General features: G+C 37.6%; 1 pseudogene; it reads left to right on the top strand.

The window, feature by feature from the left end:
• The first annotated feature begins 11,492 nt into the window (after positions 1 to 11,492).
• On the top strand, positions 11,493 to 11,701 carry LOC110591545 (annotated as a pseudogene).
• The last annotated feature ends 15,215 nt before the right edge of the window (positions 11,702 to 26,916 follow it).

Below are 26,916 nucleotides of genomic sequence, written 5' to 3' on the forward strand. Positions count from 1 at the left end.
CTTATTATCACCAACACCCAACTCACCACACACAGTCTTACAAGGAAGTATCTTCTATTTCCTCCCTGACCCCAAACTAAAGACTACACATACAGAGAATTAAGGAGACAGGTGTGAGAAGGCCCCTCTACTCCAAGATGCTAAAACCGTAAGCCCACCTGTGCCTGGGCCAGAATGCATTTTGAATTAAATATGAGATAGTAATTTGCAAATAAGCAGGACTACATTTCAAAACTAGGATAAGACTGCTTTAATAGTTAAATGTAACCTAAAATGGCTGAGTTAAAATAAGATGCCATTGGAGAGCCTGCCACCCAGAGAAGAGTCATCTAAATAGGTACAGCGTTTTTAATTATCACTGAAAGTCTACATGTTCCATATAGAGATTTTGAATGGTCAATACTTACTATTATTTCAGAATTCATGTCAGGGTAGGGGGAAGTGGTAGCACTTCTTTATTAGAATAAGATAACCAACTCTTTAAAAAAATTATTATTGAAATTAAAATTATATTCAGCCTTAATTTAAAGATAATGACAATTACATATTCCTTTAAAAAATTCCTTCATGTTTTAGGTCTGTGTTTCATTCAATGCTGTAGGTAGAAATCCAGATATTTTTATACGTGGCCAATCAAGCCTTATTTAAGAATTTCTTTCCAAAGGGCCCCTCCATTGTCAACAAACAAGGTACGAGCGCTCATAATATGAATACTTCCTATTTTTTAACAAAGCAAGACCTTAGCAACCACCTGACAGAAAACTCATTCCTTAAGCAACTTCAGTGGCTCTCTGATTCTCTCTAACACTGCCCAATAAATTCCTAACAACCACCTCTGCAACTCAGGATTTTATTCATCCTGCCCCTCCCTGTCACCCCCACCATCAATGGCAGTGTTTGCCATATAGAGGGAAGGGTTCTAATTTCAAGAAAATTCTTGACATCTTCCTAAAAATTTAAAGGAAGACAGAAATTAAGAATCTTTTATTCTTTTACCTTTCAGCTCATTTACTTATTTGTAAATGGCCAGAGACAAAGGTATTTACTAATCGGAATGAAAAGAAAACACACAGGAACTTGGGGGCTGAATCAAAGACTTTGGGGGTATAAACAAAACAGTAGTCCCTGTCTCTGCACAGCCCCCAGAAACACAATCAATATGCAGACATCTCCCTTCTCATCCAAGACTTCCAAATGGCTGTATTTCTGTTTCTTCATGCAGACATTCACCAAACTATTTACGTATTTACTCGTTTATTCTTATCTGGGTGAAATAGATTCTGCTATTTGCCCATGCAATAGTCATTCTCCACTTCTTCCTTAGAAAGAGAATCCCAATCTTGTTTGGGGTGGCTAAAAGCTAAGCTGAAAGACTACACTTCCCAGCCTCCCCTACAGTAAAAATTACCATGTAACTAAGTTCTGGCCAATGAGATCTAATCAAGAGTTGTGGGGTAGGACTTCCAGAAAAGCATTTTAAGACAGAACAGGCAGCTGCCTCTTCTACTTGCTTCTTAAAGTTCCAGTAGCAATCTTGAGCAATGGGTGACCTTGAGGACAGAAGACAATGTTAAGGATAATAGGCAGACACAGAGTCAAAGCCTAGGTTTCTTTCTTTTTTTTTTTTTAAGATTTTATTTATTTATTTGACAGAGACAGAGATAGCGAGAGCAGGAACACAAGCAGCAGGAGTGGGAGAGGGAGAGCAGGCTTCCTGCCGAGGAGGGAACCCGATGTGGGACTCTATCCCAGGACCCTGGGATCATGACCCGAGCCGAAGGCAGACGCTTAACGACTGAGCCACCCAGGCGCCCTAAAGCCTAGGTTTCTAAGAAGAAACCGTTATCAGTTCCCAACTGCTAACCTTTTATACATTTTCTGTTATATGCAGCTAAACCTAATCATAACTGATACCAAGATAACAGCAGGGGAAGAAGGCATACGTAACCATAAAGTATGGTAAAAACACAACTACAACTCTTCAAAAATATCAAAGGCATGAAAAACAAAATAAAACCACCACACTTCAAGGATATTAAAGAGATCTGACAACTGATGTAAAGTGGCTTCCTGGTTTGGACTCTGCAACAGAAAAGGACCTTCATGGGGATCCTGGGGGGCTCCGTCAGTTAAACGTCTGCCTTTGGCTCAGGTCATGATCTCAGGGTCCCGGGATCAAGACCTGCATCATGTCTGGCTCCCTACTCAGCAGGTAGTCTGCTTCTCCTTCTCCCTCTGCCTCTCCCCGCTGCTCATGCTCTCTCACACGTGTGCACGCTTTCTCTCTCTCAAATAAATAAAATCTTTAAAAAAAAAAGTAAAGGACATTCAATACAAAAACTGATGAGATCCAAATAAAGTCTATAGTTTAGTTAATAATAGTATTACATCTATATTAATGTTTTAGTTTTGACAAATGTTAGGCAATTGGTCATGTAAGATATTAACACTGAGAAGGTTGGAGGAAGGGTGTATGGAAACTCTCTGTATCTTTACAACTTTTCTATAAATCTAAAATTATTCAAAAATAAAAAGGTTTGAACAAACATGTAATTATAGTCAACTCTCAATTATGAGAAGCATGTCGGTAGGCAAACAGGCCAAACACAGTTTACAAAAGCAATGACAGTGCTGGGAAAAGGAACAATCAGGAAGCTGGGTGGCCCTCGTTCAAAGGTGACAGAGTAAGAGTAGGAGCTCTATCTATTCAGCCTCCTTCTCTATGATCCCCCTCCCCCTAGCCCAGCCACAAGGTTTGCTGCCTCTTCTCCAGAACCAAGAAAAGACAGCACATCCTAGCCCCCTGATTCACTTTGTTTAAACACATGTCTCTTTTCACTAAATGTAAACCTTCTGAGGATAGGATAATTTCTGATTTCATTTTGGCATCCCTAGGTCCTAGCTCTTAGCCTAACACATAATCAGCACTTCAAAAAAAAAAAAAAAAGAAAGAAAGAAACAAAAAGCAAAAAATAAATAAAAAATAAAAACAAAAAAATTAAATTAAATTTAAAAATTTTAAAAATTAAAAATAAAAAAAATCAGCACTTCATTGGTATTTAGTATAAAAACAAATCAAAGAATGGCTTGTATTTCTCTATTAGATGAGGGAAAGTAGTGAAAAGGAGAATTCAATAATTCATAGGTTTCTGACTTTGTTTGCCTCTTTATCTAGTCTGAATCCTCTGATTTCATCATTATCCTTGAGTTTCTCTATACCTGTTCTCCTTCAATTGTTCTTTCCCATACAAACCTCAGCTCCAGACAAATGTAAATATTCAACCTATTTCATATTCATGTTCTTAAGTACTAGTGAGACTATAATTCTACAGTGATAAACAGATGATCATTTTTGAAGTGATTGTTGTTGCTTAGATGCCTTTTTTCAGTAGCAGCAAAACAGATATTTTATTAACTCGTGGCATTCCAATTCCAGTCATTATTAACTATATTTGATGTTTCTACGGGATTGCCCTTGCACATCTGATCTTTATCTAGTCTTCTTGGCCTTAGGAGTCAGCATAGTCTCCCAAACTCTAAGAAATTGGCTTGACTCCTCTATCCATGTTAAGTGATTTGCTTCTGGGTCCTCACACAGATTATGAATACATTTATCATAATGCCTTCCCTAGTGTTCTGTAATTTATTTACTTTTTAACTTCCACAATAGAATGTAAGGCCCTTGAGGCAATGATTTTGTATTACTAATACCTAACACAGTGTCTAATACATGTGCACTCGATATTCTTAAAAAGATGGAAATATGAAAGGAAAGAATAAAGGATGAAAGGAAAGAAGGAAGGGAGGGAGGGAAGAAGGCATTATGAAGGCACCTGGAAAACTTCTCAGAAGATAGATTCAGACATACTTTTTTAAAAGCATATCCCAATCACCATCCTCTACCTCTCAATTTGCTGCCGACCTTCCTATCCACACAGGCCCTTCCTGTCACACCACCATTGCTGTAGCCCCCCTTTCTCCTCTGCTGTGCTCCAAACAGCAATGTGCCAAAGGATGTGAACATGTAGGAAATATATAAAACCTAAAACCTTGACGCCTTGTGTTGCCTGTTTCCAACATGCCTGCAGTCATATGCCATCTTCATTTAACTCTTTTTAGTTTGCCTCACCATGCCTTTCTCTAGGAATCTGGCACTGATTCCCTGGGATGGAGCCAGAGGTTAATTTTAGTGATGCTTCATTGCTCTGTCTAAAATTATCTCTCATTGATCCCCAACCAGAATACCCTCAAAGGCTTGAGTGACTTGACTCTTTTCCATCAATGTAGTCATGATGGAAGTCATGAGAGATTTTAAGGGGTGGCTTTTATGACTGTATCACTTATGGGTCTTGGTATAGGATTGGTAGAGGAAAAACTTTCCAGGCTCCAATGTGTCCAGTCTTTCTCCTTCACACAATCTTCCAGTAGTTAGACGCAAATAGAACTCCTGATACCTAGGTCATCAGCTCTTCCAACAAGATAGGACAGCTGTTTCAAGCTCAGACCCTTGCCTTTGTGCCCTCATTCTATACAGAACTTGGGAAGAGGTTAAAGTTGACAAACACTTTTATCTATTTATGTATGTGTGCATGTGAGTATGTGTGTGTAGTAAGTTCTCTGTCAATATTCGATGACTGAATAAGCAACAAGATGTTAAATCAGATATTACAACTGAAACACATTCCAAATTTAAGTACTAATAGCAGATAAAAATTAAGTTAAAATTTATAATGCTCAAACACAATAGTTTACTTCTCCCTTTCACAAAATCTAACATGTATATTCCTGATCAGTTTCTCTCTTCTAAGTGTTGCTCAAGAACTCAAACTCTTTTTATCTCATGACTCTGCCATCTTCAACATCTGGCTTCCAAGATGCTGGAACACCTAGCTGTGCTCATCTCCCTAAAGCTGCCAAAATGAGAAACTGGAAGAATTCATTCCCCCTCACATTCTTCTGGCAAGAGCCAATCTCCTGAACCCACTGAGATATAAGAGTAGCTGAGAAACATAACCCCTCTTAGACAACTACAGTATAAGAGAGTACAAGTTTTTTGTAGGATGATTAATCACCTCTGAAATGAGTTAAGAGTTTGTTTGGTTGTTTGTACAACCATTCAGGTTAGACCAATTAGCTTGATTTAAAGTTTTATCAAAGGGATGAAAGAAGAGATGCTATAACTTCAAATAAAGACTTGAATGATAACTACATTCTGGGACCAGCCATACCAATTGAATGGCATAAGATGAAACAATTCCCTAGTCTTCTCTTGAGTTAGTGGAGTAAAAAAATTCTGTGTCTTGACCCTGACACTACCAATAAAAGTGAAATAAATTGTTCATCTTTTGAAGTAGAATTAACAATTTCAGTTCATTTCAGTTCAGCCATTAAGCTGAAGAAGTGGTAATTCTCTTCCATTTGGGTGGAAACGTTTGCCCTGAGGGGGATGAGGTGGACTGAGAAAGTGGTACTTATCTCTACAATTAAAGTCTACAATTAAAACATCTTATTATTCTGGCAGACTGAAGCTGTGAGAAATGGAGTAGTGTACCATAAGTGCTTGGCATTAAGTTTTTGATTGCCAAGGTATTTATTTCAAAAGCCATTTATTTTGAATAAACGTATTTCCAATTGATTGACACAGCTACTAGGAAAACAACCAGATAAAGAACCAGGCCACACACACCCATGAAATTCCCCTTTCACAAAATCCTGGGCAATCTAGATATAAAATTATGTCAAAACAAATGAAAATAAAAACAAAACATATCAAATATCATGGGATGCAGCAAAAGCAGTTCTGACAGGAAAGTTTATAGCAATAAACACATGTATTAATAAATTAGAAAAACATCAAATAAACAACCTAACTTTACACCATGAGGAACTAGAGAAAGAAGAATAAATTAAACCCAGAGTTAGCGGAAGAAAGGAAATACCGAGGATCAAAGTGGAAATGAATGAAATAAAGACCGGAAAAACAACAGAAAAGATAAATAAAACGAAGAGTTGTTTTGTTTTTGGGTTTTTTGTTTATTTGTTTGTTTTTTTAAAGATTTTTAATTAATTTATTTGACAGAGAGAGAGACACAGAGAGAGAGGGAACACAAGCAGGGGGAGTGGGAGAGGGAGAAGCAGGCTTCCCGCCGAGCAGGGAGCCCGATGTAGGGCTCGATCCCAGGACCGCGGGATCATGACCTGAGCCAAAGGCAGACGATTAACTGACTGAGCCACCCAGTGTTTTTCAAAGATAAACAAAGTTGACAAACATTTAGCTGGACTAAGAAAAAAAGAGAAGACTCCAAAAAAAAATTAGAAATGAAAAAGGAGACATTGCCACTGATACTACAGTAACATATAGCATCATAAGAGAGATTATGAACAAGTATATGCTAACAAATTACAGATATAAGTAACAGGCCTGATAGAGAATTTAAAGCAACAATCGTAAGGATACTAACTGGACTTGAGAAAAGAACAGAAGACATCATCAGTGAGACTCTTACCACAGAGAAGAAAATGTTAAAAAGGAATCAATCAGAGATGAGGAATGTGATAAACAAGATTGGAAACAGGCTTGATGCAATGAAAATGAGGCAGGAAGAATCAAAGGAACAAATCAGTGACCTAGAAAACAAAATAATGGAAAATAATGAAGCTGAACAAAAGAGAGGAAGAATTATGTAACATAAGAATAGACATAGGGAACTCAGTGACTCCACCAAACATAAAAACATTCATATTACAGGAGTTCCAGAAGAAAAAGAGAGAGAAAGGGGGGGCAGAAAATTTACTTTAAGAAATAATAGCAGAAAGCCTCCCTAATCTAAAGAAGGAAACAGACATCCAGATCCAGGATGCACAGAGAACTCCCATCAAAATCAACAAAAACAGGCCAACACCAAGACATATTATAATTAAATTTTCAAAATACAGTGATAAAAAATCTTAAAAGCGGCAAGACAAAAGAAGTCCTTAAAGGGATGCCTGGGTGGCTCAGTCAGTTAAGCAACTGCCTTCGGCTCAGGTCATGATCCCAGGATCCAGGGAAGGAGCCCCGCATTGGGCTCCCTGCTCAGCAGGAAGCCTGCTTCTCCCTCTCCCTCTGGCTGCTGCTCTGCCTACTTGTGTGCTCTCTCTCTCTCTCTGTCAAATAAATAAATAAAATATTTTTTAAAAGAACAATATGATCATTTCAGTAGATGCAGAAAAAGCATTTGACAAAGTACAACATCCCTTCATGATGAAAATCCTCAACAAACTAAGCTTACATGGAACATATCTTAACATAATAAGGCCAATATATAAAAAACCCACAGCTAATATCATCCTCATGGGGAAAAACTGAGAGCTTTTTCTCTACAGTCAGGAACAAGACAGGGATGTCTTCTCTCATCTCTTATTTAACATAATATTGGAAGTCCTAGCCACAGCAATGAAATAACAAAAAGAAATAAAAGGCATCCAAATCAGCAAGGAAGTAGTAAAGCTTTCACTATTTGCAGATGACAGGATACTCTATATAGAAATCCCAAAAGACTCCATCAAAAATATTGCTAAAACTGATAAACAAATTCAATACAGTTGTAGGATATAAAATCAACATGCAGAAATCTGTTGCATATCTATGCACCAATATAATGAAGAAGCAGAAACAGAAATCAAGTAATCCATCCCATTTACAATAGCACCAAAAACAATAAGATATCTAGGAATAAATCTGACCAGAGTTGAAAGACCTGTACTCTGAAAACTATAGAACACTGATAAAAGAAACTGAAGATGACACAAGGAAATAGAAAAACATCCCATGCTCATGGATTGGGAGAACAAATATTGTTAAATTGTCTATACTACCCAAAGCAATTTATACATTAAGTGCAATCCTTATCAAAATACTAACAGCATTTTTTCCCCACAGAGCTAGAACGAACAATCCTAAAATTTGCATGGAACCACAAGAGACCCCAAATAGCCAAAGCAACCTTAAAATAGAAAAGCAAATCTGAAGGAATCACAATTCCAGACTTCAAGTTATATTACAAAGCTGTAGTGATCAAAATCGTACGGACAGCCACATGCAGAAGAATGAAACTGGACCATTTCCTTACACCACACAAAAAAATAAACTCAAAACGGTTGAAAGACCTAAATTTGAGACAGGAGTCCATCAAAATCCTAAAGGAGAACACAGGCAGCAACCTCTTCGACCTCAGCCGCAGCAACTTCTTCCTAGAAACATCGCCAAAGGCAAGGGAAGCAAGGGCAAAAATGAACTATTGGGACTTCATCAAGATAAAAAGCTTTTGCACAGCAAAGGAAACAGTCAACAAAACCAAAAGACAACCGACAGAATGGGAGAAGAGATTTGCAAATGACATATCAGATAAAGGGCTAGTATCCAAAATCTATAAAGAACATATCAAACTCAACACCCAAAGAACAAATGATCCAATCAGGAAATGGGCAGAAGACATGAACAGACATTTCTCCAAAGAAGACATCCAAATGGCCAAGAGACACATGAAAAAGTGCTCAACATCACTCGGCATCGGGGAAATCCAAATCAAAACCTCAATGAGATACCACCTCACACCTGTCAGAATGGCTAAAATTAACAAGTCAGGAAACGACAGATGTTGGCGGGGATGCGGAGAAAAGGGAACCCTCTTACACTGTTGGTGGGAATGCAAGCTGGTGCAGCCACTCTGGAAAACAGTATGGAGGTTCCTCAAAAAGTTGAAAATAGAGCTACCGTATGACCCAGCAATTGCACTACTGGGTATATACCCCAAAGATACAAATGTAGGGATCCGAAGGGGTATGTGCGCCCCGATGTTTATAGCAGCAATGTCCACAACAGCCAAACTATGGAAAGAGCCAAGATGTCCATCGACAGATGAATGAATAAAGAAGATTTCATGTATATATATACAATGGAATATTATGCAGCCATCAAAAGGAATGAAATCTTGCCATTTGCAACAACATGGATGGAACTGGAGGGTATTATGCAGAGCGAAATAAGTCAATCAGAGAAAGACATGTATCATATGACCTCATTGATATGAGGAATTCTTAATCTCAGGAAACAAACTGAGGGTTGTGGAGTGGTGGGGGGTGGGAGGCACGGGGTGGCTGGGTGATAGACATTGGGGAGGGTATGTGCTATGGTGAGCGCTGTGAATTGTGTAAGACTGTTGAATCACAGACCTGTACCTCTGGAACAAATAATACATTATATGTTAAAAAAAAAAAAAGAAGAAGAAGATAGCAGGAAGGGAAAAATGAAGGGCGGGGAATCAGACGGGGAGACGAACCATGAGAGACTATGGACTCTGAGAAACAAACTGAGGGTTCTAGAGGGGAGGGGGGTGGGGGGATGGGTTAGCCTGGTGATGCATATTAAAGAGGGCATGTACTGAATTGAGCACTGGGTGTTATACGCAAACAATGAATCATGGAACACTACATCAAAAACTAATGATGTAATGTATGGCAATTAACTTAACATAATCATAAAAAAAAGAAAAAGAAAATGAAGGCTACAGATGGGAGGAAATATTTGCCCAACATGTATCTAATAAAAGGACTTGTATCTAGAACAGAGGTGGGCAAATTACAGCCACCTGTTCTTGTAAGTGAAAAAAAAAAATCGTATGGTACTGGCAAAAAATAAACACATAGATCAATAGAACAGAATAGTAAACCCAGAAAGGAACTCACAACTATACAGTCAATTAATCTTCCATAAAGCAGGAAAGAATATTCAATGGAAAAAAAGATTTTCTTCAACAAATTGTGTTGGGAAAACTTGACAGCAACAGGCAAAAGAATGAAACTGGATCACTTTATTATACCATATACAAAAATAAATTCAAAATAGATTAAAGACTTAAATGTGATACCTGGAACCATAAAATACTAGAGAAGAACACAGGTAGTAACCTCTTTGACATTAGCAGTAGCAACTTCTTTCTAGATATACCTCCTAAGGCAAGGGAAACAAAGCAAAAATAAACCATTGCGACTTCATCAAAATAAAAAGCTTCTGCACAGCGAAGGAAACAACCAACAAAACTAAACAGCAACCTACTGAATGGGAGAAGGTATTTGCAAATGACATATCTGATAAAGGGTTAGTATCCAAATATATAAATAACTTAAAAATTCAACACCCAAAAAACAAATAATCCAATTTAAAAATGGACAAAGGACATGAATAGACATTTTTTCAAAGAAGACATACAGATGGCCAACAAACACATGAAAAGATGCTCAACATCACTCAACATCAGGGAAATATAACTCAAAACTACAATGAGATATCACTTCACACCTATCAGAATGGCAAAAATCAACAACAAAAATCAAAAAAAAAGAAACAACAGGTGTTGGTGAGGATGTAGAGAAAGGGGAACACTCTTGCACTGTTGGTGGGAATGCAAACTGGTGCAGCCACTCTAGAACACACTATGGAGGTTCTGCAAAAAGTTAAAAATGAAACTATGCTATGATCCAGCAATTGCACTACTAGGTATTTAAACAAAGAACACAAAAATACTAATTCAAAAAGATACATGCACCCCCATGTTTATAGCAGCATTATCTACAATAGCCATGTTATGGAAACAGCCCAAGCATCCACTGACTGAATAAATGGATAAAGAAGAGGTGGCATATATATACAATGGAATATTACTCAGCCTTAAAAAAGAATGAAATCTTGTCATTTGCAACGACATGGATGGAGCTAGGGAGTATTATGCTAAGCTAAATAAGTCAGTCAGAGAAAGACAAATACCATATGATTTCACTAATATGTGGAATTTAAGAAACAAAACAAACCAGCAAAGGAAAAAAAGGGGAGAGAGAGAGAGGCAAACCAAGAAACAGATTCTTAACTATAGAAAACAAACTGATGGTTACCAGAGGGGAAGTGTGTGGGGGGTTATATAGGTGATGAAGATTAAGGAGGGCACTTGTCGTGATGAGCACAGGGTGATGTATGGAAGTGTTAAATTCCTATATTGTACACCTGAAACTGATCTAGCACTATGTTAACTAACTGGAATTAAAATAAAAACTTTTTAAAAATACAGAAATAAATTACATGCCTTTACACTAATGATGAAACATCTTAAAAAGAACTAAAGAAAACCATCCATTCACAATAATATCAAAACAATAAAAACTTATGAACAAATTTAATCAAGAAGTGAAAGACCTGTACGATGAAAACTATAAAACTTAGCTGAAAGAAATCAAAGAAGACAATAAACAAATGGAAATGCATCCCATGTCCATGGATCAGAAGAATTAATATTTTTTAAATGACCATACTACCCAAAGCCATCTACAATTCAGCACAATACTTAAAAGCCATCTACAGATTCAGCACAATACTTACCAAAATACCAAAGGCATTCTTTACAGAAATAAAGGAAACAGAACTGGCCGGGTCACCTTTAGGTCCTGGCAATGGCAGTGTAATGTGGTTCAAGATTCTGCCCGGGATCAGTGTCACAGCCGTGTGCTTGGTCATCACTGGCATAGTCACTGCACACAACCACAGGTTCAGTAACGGGGCAAGAAAAAAAGGGTTGCCTATATCCATATCAGTGGGGTTTGATGCAGAGATAGGCATGTCTCTGGAGTTAATCATTACCATGTGTCAAAGGGTTGAGAGAATATCGATTAAGGAAGCCTTTTTCTGATTGGTGAAAAATAACTTGGTTATGCTCATCTACCCCTTCTAACAGGTTATGTGTATTAATGTAGCACATAATAAAAACAACAAAGAAGTAAAAAAATAAAAATAAAGGAAACAATCCTAAAATTTCTGTGAAACCTCAAAAGACTCTGAATAGCAAAAACAATCCTGAGAAAAAAGAACAAAGCCAGAGGTATCATGCTTTCCAGATTTGAACTCTACTAGGAAACCACAGTAATAAAAATAGTAGCACAAAAATAGACACACTGGCCAATGGAATGGAATAAAGATCCCAGAATTAAACCCTGGCATGTACAGTCAACTAATATCTGACCAGGGAGCCAAGAATACCTGATGAGGAAAGGATAGTCTCTTCAACAAATGGTACAGGGAAAACTGGAGAAACACATGCAGAACAATGACACTGGACCCCTATCTCACGTCACTCATAAGCATTAACTCAAAATGGATCAAAGACTTAAACATAAAAGCTCCTAGAGGAAAACATAGGAAAGAAGATCATCAATATTGGTCTTGGCAATCATTCTGGGAGGTGTGACTCCAAAAACACAAACAACAGAAGAAAAAAGTCAACAAGTGAAACTACATCAAACTCAAAAGCTTTTGCACAGAAAAACAAAAAACAAAAACAAACCCAAAACTCACACACACACAAACAAACAAGCAAAAAAACAATTAACAAAATGAAAAGACAGCCTACAGACTGGGAGAAAAATTTTGCAAACTATATATTGAATAAGGAATTAATATACAAAATACATAAAGAAATTGGTTCACTCAATAACAAAGAAACAGACAACTCAATTAAAAATGGGCAGAAGAATTAAATAGACATTTCTCTAAAGAGGACATCAAAATGGCCAAGAGACACATGAAAAGATGCTCAGTATCACTAATCATCAGGGAAATGCAAATCAAAACCACAGTGAGATATCACCTCATACCTGGTAGAATGGATATCATCAAGAAGACAAGAGACATGTGCTGGCAAGGATGTAGTGAAGGGGAACACTTACACATTGTTGGTGGGAATGTAAACTGGTCCAGCCACTATGGAAAACAAGATGAAGTTTCCTCAAAAAACTAAAATTAGAAATACCATGTGATTCAGCAATTCCACGTCTGCCCAAAGGAAATGAAAACAAGATTTTGACAAAATATATGCACTTCCATGTTCATTGCAGCATTATTCACAATAGCCAAGCTATGGAAACAACCCAAATGTCCATCAATAGTTGAATGGCTAAAAAAAATTGTGGTATAGGAGCGCTTGGGTGGCTCAGTCGGTTAAGCATCTACCTTCAGCTCAGGTCATGATCCTGGGTTCCTGGGATAGGGCCCTCTGTCGAGTTCCCTGCTCAGCGGGGAGTCTGCTTCTTCCCTCCCTCTCCCCTGCCCCCTGCTCATGCTCTCTCTCACTATCTCTCTCAAATAAATAAAATCTTTTTTAAAAAAATGTGGTATATATTTACAATGGATATTATCCAGCCATGAGAATGAATGATATCCTACCATTTGCAACAACATGGATAGGCCTTAAGCACATTATGCTAAGTGAGATAAGTCAGATAGAAACACAAGTAGTGTATGATATCACTTATATGTGGAATCTAAAAAAATTACACCTGTGAAAAACAGAGTAAAATGGTAGCTACCAAGGGATGGGGGTGGGGGATAAGAGCGATGGTGTTTATTATTTTTTTTTTAAGATTTTATTTATTTATTTAACAGAGAGTTAGAAAGAGAGCACAAGTAGGCACAGTAGCAGGAGAGGGAGAAGCAGGCTCTCCGCTGAGCAGGGAGCCTGATATGGGGCTCGATCCCAGGACTCTGGAATCATGACCCGAGCCAAAGGCAGCGGCTTAACAGCCTGAGCCACCCAGGCACCCCAAGAGTGATGGTGTTTAAATGTACAAACCTGTAATGAGTAGTAAGTAAACCATAGAGATCTAATGCACAGTATGATGAATGAGACAATAATATTGTACAATAATGTAATGTGATAAATATCACTATATCAGCAATCATATTACAATATATAAATATATCAAAGTAGAAAAAAATTATTGTTGTAAAACCCCTCGCTAGCATTCACCTCCCCTAGGTAAATTTCCCAAGCAATTTCTCTAAATAGAGTTACCCATGGTCATCTATCTTTATTTTTATATACACAAAATATAAAATATCTAATTTACCTTTCATCCTATTTTCTGTCTGACAGTGACCAATGTTGCTGGTCAATATTTGACATCCCAATGCTTAAAGAATATCTTGCTTTCTCTGTGCTGAGAAAAGAACAGAGTAGCTGCTGATTTTACAATTTGCCCTGTTAGATTTTTTCAGCTACTGTATAGATGAGTTAAAATGTAGCTGGATCCTTTTAATCTTGTTATTCATTTGCCCTACTATGCTATAGGGCAATAATTTTCTGATTTTTGGATCTCACAGAGCCCTAAAATTTCCCCCATAAATAAGCAAAACCAACATTTTTTCCAACTGACTTTGGACCAGTGGAACCCTTGACACTGACAGATACTGGTCTTTAGACCAGCACTTGGGAGCCACTGTTCCAGGGATCAATGCTAGAACTCTAACCATCCTGAGCATATGATAAACTGAAGACATCCTAAGAATAAGGCCTCGGTCTTACTGATACCAAGAGAAAAAAAATCCAAAACTGCAAGTGAGCCCAGAGACTCTCAAGTCTGTATCTTTCTGAGCCTTTGATCTCAGAAGACAGCTAACATTAACCAATTGGCAAACTGCAAATTCTTAGTGGTTCTCATAACTTGTACCATCCTCTCAGCAGGATAACCTCATCCTTCAGTTCCCAGGAGGCCCCAGATATATTGGTAAAAAGAGGAAAGTATCTAATAATAATTTGGGGAGACATATTCTGGGACATTTGGAAGCCACAGGCGGAGTTATTTTCGAGAGACACTCAGGCACCAACTCCATTTTCCACCCCAGTTAACATTGCTAGTTCTGAATTTGGTTCATGAACTAGAAGAACCTGATGTATTTAAACAGTTCCTAAACAGAAGCACCTAGAGTATTTGTGTCAATAATGAGATGTAGACTTAAACAGAAAAACAACAGGGAAGTAGCAAGAATTCAGCCTCTTTCCCAACCCTAGCAGGATCCGGTCAGGAATGTCACAAGTATAAAGAATCCAGGGGCAAGAGGAAATCTTACTAAAAATACTGTTCTTGTTTCTGCTCTGTGTAATTACCTCACTTCCTTTAGTTTCTATATCCTTGGCACCTTGGCAGCAATTAGAGACACACAGAGAGAGAGAGGGAGATGGGGAGGGAGAGAGAGAGAATGAGAGAGAGAGACTTGCCAATCCATAACCCAATTTGCTATACTGCACATAACACCTCTTTAACTATAAACTGTTAAATTTGTTGGCAAGTCACCAAGTTCCACAACCATTCTCCAAAACACATAAGAAACGTAATTTTTACCATTTGTGGATCACCATACAGGTGTTCAGAATGCAGGTGGGTTCTTGTTTCCAGCAGAAAAACTGATAATGTGGAATTACATCATCCAATTAATTATAATCTCATCTCAAATTCATTCATTCCACATGTGCATAACTCCTCACTTCCACTTTAGCCTGAGGGCTAGGAAGAAGAAAACCGAATGCTACAGCTGAGCTCAGGTTTCTTTGACCTAACAGCATAATGACAAGAGCCACGTGACTAAATTACCCAGGATTGAAACCCCTATATGCGTGCAATTTGAACAGAAAATAGCCAACAAAATATAGTAACCATATTTGCAGATGATAAGAAACTGGAATGTCCTTAACACAATGTCCCTAGCACATGCAATCATTTTCATGATTCTACGTATGAGAAAGCATATTGTATTGAGGGTTTAAGGTAGAGCTTGTGAAATGTAAAATGTGAAGTGTTACGTTTATTTAAATCTGTGACAGTTAAATTAAGTACTCTTGGTTTTGTGGTTCCTTCTAGAAGCATTTATTTTAAATGACCCTTCCTGAATTTTTCACATAATAGGAATCTGAAGAGTGTCATACAAGGTAGTAATGAAAGGGGAAGAGTCTATGTGGAACAAAATCTATAAAAGAAACTTGCTGAGTCAAAGGAGATGAAAGGCAATGATGAACAGAAAGGAAGTGGAGTTAAATTACATTGTTGAGCTATGCACCAGGCACTGACCTTAGTGCCTTCCAAGTTATTTCATCTAATCCTCAAAATACTATGATTTCCTTATTATCATTCGCATTGTCACAAATGAGGCAATGGATTTAAAGAGCTGAAGTCACTTGTCCAAGTTCACACAGTTGGTAAGTGGTACAATGGGCTTTTGAACCCAAATTGTTACATGCTTTTCACAATGCATACTTGCCTTATTCTAGAGTACCCGGGAATTTGAGAACCACACACAGTATCACTGGATTTCCTCCTTTATCCTCTCCAGCTCTCCAAATTCCTTCACAGTGCTTCTGAAGAACCACATCTTTTATAAACATTTCTTTGATGCCCTCAGGCTCCAGTTTTCTATTCCTTGTGGGAAATCCTGTAGTATTTACTGCACCATTTACACATCCTATATTATATGCTACCTAGTTTGCTAGTCAACTTCTACATATGCTTTATCTTTTGGATTAAAAATTATTCACATCCAAAAAAAAAAATTATTCACATCTGGGCAGAGATTATATATTCATGATCTTTCAGTTCCTTATTGTACAGGAATGTCTAAGAAATGTCTTCCCTCCACCAACTTTGAGCAATTAATGGTTGCTGCCTAGAGTGCTATATTGAAAAACTTGGACAGCCTCTCTTTCCCGTCTCAGTAAAAAACAATCTTCTGACTGATGAGTGATGGTGCTGTGGGTATGACTGAAGAATGGGAGCAACAAGGTGTAGAGGAGCGGCAGATGATAGCACTTATGCATGTTTGCTGAATCTGCCATAGTATTTCAAAGAGAAATTTGTACATTTTAGATTTCTGTTTTCAATGAAAAGTCAGATAAATGAAAATAATTTGTCTAAAATCTACACCAAAATTATAAACCATGAATTAAAGTGATTTTTTAGAAGATTTTATTTATTTATTTGACAGAGAGAGACACAGCGAGAGAGGGAACACAAGCAGGGGGAGTGGGAGTGGGAGAGGGAGAAACAGGCTTCCCGCGGAGCAGGGAGCCCCATGCAGGGCTCGATCCCAGAACCCTGGGATCATGACCTGAGCCGAAGGCAGATGCCCAACGATTGAGCCACCCAGGCACCCCTTAAAGTGATTTTTTAAATTCAGGTTAAACATGCAGAGCAAATGAAGCTTTTTCATTTCATTCTAACAAACTTCCATCCACAAATAATCCCTGTGGTTGGCCCCCTAGTTAGGGGAAAAAATTAATTAACTCTCTAATCCAGATTTGAGCTACAGATTTAGGATTGAATCCACACCAAATCTATTTTCTCTGAATAAAAATTCTCAGTGTTTCCAATATTCTCCTCTTCTAGCTAACTTCCTCTCTAAGGAATCTGCATGAGTAGAGAAAGGTAGAGCGTGCCACATAGATGCCTCTGTGTGCATTGTGGTCCCCTTGGCATTGGTAAAAATAACTTCCTGCTAATCCTCAAACATATGCTCCCTGTTGTCCACTGTTCTAAAGGGATATGGCCTTGGTTGACCTTGCCACTCTGAGTCCTGCTGGCCTCTTTTGCTGAAGTTTACAGTTGGTGATTCATGATCCAGTCCTCTGGCTCTAGAAGGACTCAGGGATCATCAGCCATCTAACCAGCACCCACTCAGTCTGCTTTCAATTCTTGAAGACTGCAACCCCTGAGTCTATAGCTCCTCCTCTACCTGAACCGAGGTTGAGTTGTCCACTCCAGCCTATGTTATTGGGATCACCTTGCCCCTTGCAACACCTCCTGACTCTCCGCCCAGGATTTGTAAATTTCAAGGTATCCATTTTAACAATGGTACATCCCAACTTTAATGTGTGTAGCCTCCTCCTGGACACCCAAATAAATACTAACTCTCTTGAATCTCTTAAATTTAACAAGGCCCTGAGTTTGACTCCTACCTAGGCCCCAAAAGGAAACTGGGACACACTGCCAAAGTGCTTTGATATCTTCTTTTCTTTCCGATCTTCTTCATGCAAATACCTGGACCACCCTTGTGGAGAAAGAGCTTTCTTCTATTTCCCTTATGTCATGTCTTCCTCATATCAGAAAAGGCTTCTCATAGAAGGAAGGAGTGTCCTTTTTATACTGTTGGAAAGAATTATGAGCAGAGTCCTTCAAACAATTTTAATTTGCTAAAGGAGGGAATAAAGGAATTTGGAAAACCCTTTTTCAAGGCTATGGTAGGATTTAAAAGCCTAACATGTAACATAACTTTATTTTGCACGTCAGAAGGTGAATATTAACTAGGCCAATCTCTTTGTATTCTGTGTTATCAGTTCCTAATATAGTCCCAGGTGATGTCTACCCCCAGGAAACTAGGGCAAAGGTCTTATATTCAAAAAGGCAAAAGAGAAAAGCCCATTAATACTTTTCAAACTATATTCTCATTATACCTCAATGTCAGCAATACACAAAATAACTAGTGGTTGGTGTATTCTGCAGCTCAGAGGCCAAAGTCAATAGTCTGCCTCCTAAAAAGACAAATGTGGGACGCCTGGGTGGCTCAGTCGTTAAGCGTCTGCCTTCAGCTCAGGTCATGATTCCAGGGTCCTGGGATCGAGTCCCACATCAGGCTCCTTGCTCAGTGAGGAGCCTGCTTCTCCCTCTCCCTCTGCTGCTCCCCCTGCTTGTGTTCTCTCTCTCTCTGACAAATAAATAAATAAAAATCTTAAAAAAAAAAAAAAAGACAAATGTACTTCAATAGTTTATGATTACAGGCTAAAATCTAACTTCAACCTAGTCATGGAAGGGAATAGACATATGGGTAAGTTATACCATTTGTCATCATAATTAAAAATCATGATTGTAAAATATATGACCTCATAATGTTGACCTTTAGGGTCATCTTTATAATACCTGATTAAACCAATTTTTTATATTCCGAGCCCATAAAATAATATGGCAGTGTTTCTCTTTGGGGCATACCAGCCTCAGTTCTCCTCCTCACTCCTAACTTAGGCTTACTGTTAAAATTATATAAAATTGAGCATCATAAATCCAAGTACCTTGGGTGTTTTCCTGGTTGATATTCATGTACTGTTTCAGAAGGTAGGAAAATTGTGTTCAAATAACTCTAACTAGATTAAAACATATATATGAGCCAAAAACTCTTTCATCATTTTGTAAATAATATCTGGGTCTTTAAGCAAATAGCCAACTCTTAAGAGGTCTCAGTCATGTTTCTAAGCCTTGTCATTTGACCAAACTGGTTTTGGATTCAGTGAGTGTCCAACTGATGAATGCATGCCTATTTGTGGCCTCTTTCAAATAAGAAGGCACATATTGCCCCTCAATTAGAAAAAATACCCAGGGCTTTATTCATTCATGTGGTGTTTCATTCACTCTATCCAAAGAGTGCAGGATCAGACATTGCGCTTAACTCAACTGGTTTTCAACAACAACAAAAAGTAGGACACTGAATTCTGCCTCTGACCATGATAGAGTAAAGGGAAAAAGACTTATCCCCTCACAGTAAACAACTAGAAAACTGGACAAAATAGACTCAACAACTATGTTCAGACATTAGACAACAGGCAGCATATAAAATGCTGATCATTGCAAAAGGGGAAACAAATGAGGTGGTCCCTACAATCTTCCCAACTTTGTACCTCAAGGCACTATCTAAGCCATGGTACAGGGAGGAGGATCCGAAGCAAAGCAGAGATATCTAACTGAGTTAGGAAGACAGAGATCTGTGTGCAGTGAAGATGGGTAGCTGGAATTTGAAGGGCAGAAGTTTAGAGAGGAAAGCTCCACAAAACTAGAGCTCCAGAAGAACACATAGGGGCCTCCTCCACCCTTGGTGAATACAAGCCATGATGCATAAGTAGAATTCCACAAGTCAGGACAAATAACCTGGCAGCTGAGATCTGAACAAGAGCACATATGGGACTAGGAAACATTTGAGTTTTGGCTAGCCAAAGAGTTGTGTCCTTGAATACCTGGGGATTAAGAAGAAAATCCAGAAGGGAAATGCTATAGTAGTAGGTCTAAATTAAGCATAGATTAAAAGCTATTCTAAACTCAAAAGCCAATATTACCACAAAAACAAAATCAAAAAAAGATATATTGTAAGAAAACTTCAGATTATTACTTCTCATAAACATAGATTAAAATCTTTTTAAAATATATGCAAATAAATTATAATAATAATTTTTAAAAGGATAAAATCATGACTAAATGGGGTTAATCCCAGGAATGTAAATTTGGGTTAACATTAGAAAATCAGGGGTGCCTGGGTAGCTCAGTCAGTTAAGCGTCTGCCTTCCGCTCAGGTCATGATTACAGGGTCCTGAGCGACTGCCTTCGGCTCAGGTCATGATCCTGGAGTCCCCCGGGATCGAGTCCTGCATCGGGCTCCCTGCTCGGCGGGGAGTCTGTCTCTCTCTCTGACCCTCCCCCCTCTCATGCTCTCTATCTCATTCTCTCTCTCAAATAAATAAATGATTACAGGGTCCTAGGATCGAGTCCCACATCTGGCTCCCTGATCAGCGGGGAGTCTGCTTCTCCCTCTCCCTCTGCCTCTCCCCCACTTGTGCATGAGCTCGTGCTCTCTCTCTCTCTCTCAAATAAATAAAATCTTAAAAAAAAAAGAAAAGAAAATCAATTGATGTAATTAAGTATATTAACAAGACAACCTAATTGAAAACCAGGCAAATGTAAATGACCAATAAGAATCTGAAAATATGCGCAATGTTATGAAATGCCAATTAAAATACAATACGGTATCACTAAATATTAGAGTGCCTAACATTAAAATTACTGGCAATTGCAAATATCGTGAAGGATGTGGAGCAAGTGGAATGCTCACATACTTCTCAATGTATAAAATGGTACAATTACTTTAGAAAACAATTTAGCAGTTTCTCACAAAATCAAACACTTAGTAGATGATATAGCAATTCTACTCCTAGATATTCACCCAGGAAAAATGAAACCTTATGTCCACACAAAGAATTATACATGCATATTCAAAGCAGGTTTATTTGTAACAGTAAACTTGAAATAATCCAAATATCCATCAATAAGTGAATGGGTAAACATATATTGGCATATCCATAAAACTAACTACTACCCAACAATAAATAGGAACAAGCTATTGATTCACACACAGGTGAATCTCCAAACATGCTTAGTAAAAGAAGCTAGACACAAAAGAGTATGCATTCTATATTTCCATTTAAAGTTAATTCCAGAAAAGGCAAATCCTGTCTATAGTGACTAGTGGTTGACTAAAGCTGAAGGTAGGAGTTTGATTGAAAAGGTACATGAGACCTGTTATGATGAGCACTGTGTGTTATATGTAAGTGATGAATCACTAAATTCTACTCCTGAAACCAATATTACACTACATGTTTACTAACTAGAATTTAAAAAAAATTGTTTCTAGAAGGGTCATGAGAGAATGTTTTGGGATGATAAAAATGTCCTCTGGGTTGATTTTGGTGGTGGTTACACAAGTGTACGTATTTTTCAGCTCCCTAACCATGAACTTAAAAGTAGTGGCTTTTATTGTGTATGTAAATTATATCTTGAAAAAGTTGATAAAAATTTGGAGAAAAAAATTTGGAGTAAAAAAATAATTCAGGACCTTTTCTTTTGCATTTTTCTGAGTCATATTCAGTACTCAAACCATGAGATATTTGCTCAACCTTGAATATAATACCCTCATAGTCTATAACAGAAGTCAACTCGTGGCACTGCTATTGTTTTCAAATCTTTGCTCTTTGCACTCTAAGTATTCAGGTGATATCTCCCAATAGGATCACCAACTTCTAGACTGCTTTGAAACTGCCTTAGAATAAGTAACATCAAATGAGAGACCTAGATCAGAAAAAGACCCAAAATATAGTTATAAGCTCCACTGCATAGTTATGGGGAAAGAACTACTCGGGCTACAGTAAAGGACAGTGATTGGCCATAAGTAAAACTCAGAAAAATGGAGACAGGATGAAAACATAAGCCTAACTCCCTACCTACTTATTCTTGAAATAATCCAAACTTACAACTTCATCTTGGAAAAGAAGTTTATAGGATTCTTGTTGACCATGGATTGCTAGAACCAAATGATGCTAGCAGAAGTGTTTTAGCAGAACAATCACTAAGAAGACGAATTAACATCTTTCTTGTGTTAGAGTTCTAAGAGATTTGGCAAAGGTAGATTTGACAGTACTTTCCTCATCTAGAAAAAGAAAGCTAATATTTTAAAGCTAAAACATAGAAATTTCTTTTAAAGGTATCTGAACTTACTTAGTATACCTTTTGTTTTAGAGAAAGAAAGGAATGGGTGCTTAACTGACTAAGCCACCCCGGTGCCCCTTATACCTTTTTAAACTACCAATGCCATTTTCTTTAATATTGAGCAGAGAAAAAAAAAAGTCAGTATTTGCAAATGTGTAAAATGATCTTAAATGATCTTTTTAAAATGTGGTCTGAAAAAAAAATACCCTATCTTTCTCTTTGGCAGTTTAAATATGAAAAACAATGTACTAGAACAAACATGCATACCTTAAATGGCTGAGAGACTTCATAGGGAAAATGCCAGTTAATTCTCTATAGCTAGAGTTTTTTAATACAACATAAATTCTTATGTGATAAGACACTTCTGTGGCACTCTCATTGCCTGGAGGATAAGCCCCCCAAATTCTCTGTCTGGCAATACATGGCCATGTATACCCTAACCTCATCCTATCTTACCAGCCACATCTTCAATTACTCTCCCAACCTCCGCCTTCCCTAAAAACTAAGCTAATCCTCATTTCACAAATATTCAGTATTCATTCCATCTCTATCCTTTGTACATATTTTCCTTTCTTTACCTATTTTTGACATATATCATCCCATAAGGTCCAGCTCAAATACTGTCTCCCCTGGAAAGCCTAATTTGGCTCTTTGTTTCTCCTGGTCCCTGGTCAGCTCTCTTATAGAATATATCACAAGATGCTGTTAAATTTGTATACCAGCCTTCTGGACTGTATTAGAAGATTTTTTTCCATGGTCAGAACTATAGTCTATTAATTCTTGTTAGTTTTTTATTAATAATTACATATTCCATTCCTTGTATGGTCATTGTGAATAGCAGGAACACAATAAGGTCTAATAAATTGAATTTTATGGGTCTTCAACTCATTTATGTTTGTTTTGTTTTTGGTGGAAGTGAAGGTATTGTGTTCTTTTTTTTCTTTTTTTTCCTCCCTGACCTCACTCATTTCTCCTGAATGTGGTGTTTTTCAGGGCTGACAAAATACACTTGATTCCTCAGAACTTCTGAGGTAGAAAAACTTCCTTACTTGCAAAATAGTGACCAAGAAGCTTATATCATCACTACTATGGAAAGCTCCTCAAAGTGCATGTACCTTTGAGAGAGGGTCAATATAATTTAGAGCAATGTATTACATAGAAAAAGCTAAGTATTCAAGGTCTCTAATAGGTTTTTCCTAATGCCTCAGACTTACAGCATACATTTCCCCACAGATTCTGTCTATATCTTCCTAAAAGGTTATAGTTGTACTTTTTAAAAATTATGTTATGTTAATCACCATACATTACATTAGTTTTTGATGTAGTGTTCCATGATTCATTGTTTGCGTATAACACCCAGTGCTCCATGCAGAACGTGCCCTCCTTAATACCCATCACCAGGCTAACCTATTCCCCCACCCCCCTCCCCTCTAGAACCCTCAGTTTGTTTCTCAGAGTCCATAGTCTCTCATGGTTCGTCTCCCCCTCCAATTTCCCCCCCTTCATTAGCTGTACTTTTATCGTAGATCTGGAATTTGTAATTACAAATTCCAAAACCTAAAAGTGGAAACCACTACTTCAGAAATTCAAGACAGGATTTAATTTCAGAATTTCTTAAATCTATTTCCAACACTGTTATTGGACTAATTAGAACTCATTCTCCAAGGGTGTCTGGGGGGCTCAGTTGGTTAAGTGACTGCCTTCGGCTCAGGTCATGATCCTAGAGTCCCTGGATTGAGTCCCGCATCGGGCTCCCTGCTCGGCAGGGAGTCTGCTTCTCCCTAGGACCCTCCCCCCTCTCATGAGCTCTTCTTCTCTCTCTCTCTCTCTAATTCTCTCTGTCTCAAATAAATAAATAAAATCTTAAAAAAAAAAAAAGAACTCATTCTCCGAGATTAGTTCTTTACATATTACCCAAATAAACCAAGCCAATTTAGTTACTTGATTTAGTCAAATAATCAGTTAAAAAATAATCAAACTGGATATTGGCACCATAAAATCTTTTGCCCCCCAAGATATTTAATAAACATTAAATTATTATTTCACTGTCAAAGACATATCTTGGTGCCTGTAAGCCAAACCTTAGCTCTCTATGACTGTGAAAATGGACCATCTATTGAGTTGTTTTTGTGTCAGTTTCTTCTTAGATATAATGATGGACCTAGAAAACTTCATCCAGGAGATATAACCTGATAGGAGAGAGCTAAGTTACAACACAAAATCACATCTGGCAACTTAATTCCAAAACTAAAAAAAAAAAGTCCCTATGGTAGCATGTGGAAGTTAAAGGTCATCACACCCAAGTCTTTTTCAGACAGAGAAGATTATCATGGTTCTCTCATTTTATTTTATTATTTTATTTTATAAATAGCTATACAGCACCAACTATAGGCTCTAAGTAATTTACAAATATTAATTCATCTACTCTTCATGAAAAAAATCCTGTGAAATAGGAACTATTACTAGTGCTAGTTTATAGATGAATGCAAGGCTAAGTTAGTTGCCCCAAAACTTGCAACTAACAAGTGACGGAACCAGGATTTGTATTCAAGCAGTCTGGCTGTATGATCTATAATGTGAACCTTTTTTCAACTCTGTCTCTGTGCCATAGTTCCTAGATGTCTAGGAGCAAAGCCAAGATATCTTGAGGGCTCCCTTCACAGTTCCCACGAGTGAGGAGAATTAGCTTACCACTAATAACTATATATCCAAGAGTTGGTAAAAAGTCAAAATTGATGTTACATGGCTGCTACATCCTTACATAAAGGTCCTTTTTCTTTTAAGTCAGGGTACATATCCAGCCCTCTTAATTTTTTGTACATTAGAGTAACTTATAAGTAATTGCAATCACGTAAAATTGACCCAAACACAATTGATTCTCTAAGTTACATTTCTAAGAATGCAAATGTCTTCTCTCTGTAATTTCTTAATAATTTTTAAATTCACAGAGGTATTGAGCTATCACTGCCCTCTACTTCTGAGGCAAATGACCTTCTTCCTTTTGAATATTATCACATAACTTTATTCAAAAACAATCCCGCACCTTACATGTATTACTTAACTTCAAAGAGTTGTTAGAAACTAAAACTTCCTTCAAAAACTACCTGTCCTAAAAATCAGAGCCAGTTGCAGCCTTATAAAATCCAGAGATGAAACTTTTAAATGGGTTTAGTACAACAAAATGGGAGTAGTGGGTGAATGAGAGGGGAGTTGCATCCAATTTGATGGGGCTGGGCTTCCCCAAAATAATCAGTAGTTATTGCCTGAGTCTCTGGGAACTGAACTGCTTCTTCTTTGTGAAGAAGCATGCCTTGCAATTTATCTCTAAGCTGCATATTCAGACATTGCTAAAAATAAGTAAAGTCAGTGAGGCAATAATGGTGTTGGGTCGTACTAGTCTTCAGATTCCAAAAAGAAGACTTGATGAGTCAAGAAGTCTCTCAGGATAGGAGAGGAGAGTTAACAGTTTGGTTTCTGAAGGCCATCAGAGAATTAGGAAACCTTCTATTCCTGACTCCTCTAACTACACCTTGACTCAAAGAAATGGGTGGAAACACATGTGGAATACATTTATGTCCTCCTAATTACTGAGAAGAGACAAAACGGAAAAGGAAAGAGTTGACCAAGGCATAAAAATTATTTCTAAGAGTAATTATCTAAAATGATATCATTTGTCTAATAGCATGTAGTGCTAACAAAACTCATAAATATGAATATACATGACAAATTTTATGTTTCTATGTACACGGTATTAGAAGTGCATGGGCACGCATGTGCATACCTGCATCCTGATCATGCAAATGTGACAACATGACATACTCTTAAAAAAAAATGATGGCAGCTCTCAAATAGATGGAGGGCTACTAATGGGGGGAAGAATTGGACATATTCCATGTAGCTCCAGAGAGTAGAACTAGGATCCAAGAGCGGGAATTAAAGGAAACAAATCTCACCCGCTGTGAAGACAAGGAGCTTATAAAATATTGAGTATAATTTCCTTTCCTACAAGTTTTCTCTGAAAACTTCCCATTACCTGTACTACAGTTTTCCTTTTTATGGCGTATCTACTAACCTTTTTGTTATTTCCTAATGCTTGAACTTCCTAGAAACTAATTTGGCAAAGCAAAAAAAAATTTTTTTGTTCAGTTTCTATAGCTAATGTAAATGTATTATAAATAAGTAAGGAGAGTTGAAACAAAGGTCTGATTGATTTTTTTTAAAGATTTTATTTATTTATTTGAGACAGAGAGAATGAGAGAGAGAGAGCACATGAGAGGGGGGAGGGTCAGAGGGAGAAGCAGGCTCCCTGCCGAGCAGGGAGCCCGATGAGGGACTCGATCCAGGGACTCCAGGATCATGACCTGAGCCGAAAGCAGTCGCATAACCAACTGAGCCACCCAGGCGCCCGGTCTGATTGATTTTATGGCATTTTTTGTAAGGGTATTCTATTAAATTATTTAGTGAATAGTCATCTTTTCCTTCGAGGAAGTATAAAACAATACATGTCACAAGTATTTAATACGTTTTCTAAATAATGATGTCCTTTATTTCTTGGCAGCCACTACCAATGTAAGACTTCTGTAAATAACCAAGAACAATGCCTCCAACCAGTCCCCTGAGGAAAGAAACAAGAATATTATAGCTGCCAACAGCCACCTTCCTTAACCATTGAACTATAATAAAAACACAGATATGCTTACAACAAAACATAGACAACTGCACCATTCTGGAGAACCAAAAAGAAGTAAAAATATTTCCAAGTGACAAAAA

Source organism: Neomonachus schauinslandi, chromosome 2 (assembly GCF_002201575.2).
Source record: "Neomonachus schauinslandi chromosome 2, ASM220157v2, whole genome shotgun sequence".
Taxonomy (NCBI): domain Eukaryota; kingdom Metazoa; phylum Chordata; class Mammalia; order Carnivora; family Phocidae; genus Neomonachus; species Neomonachus schauinslandi.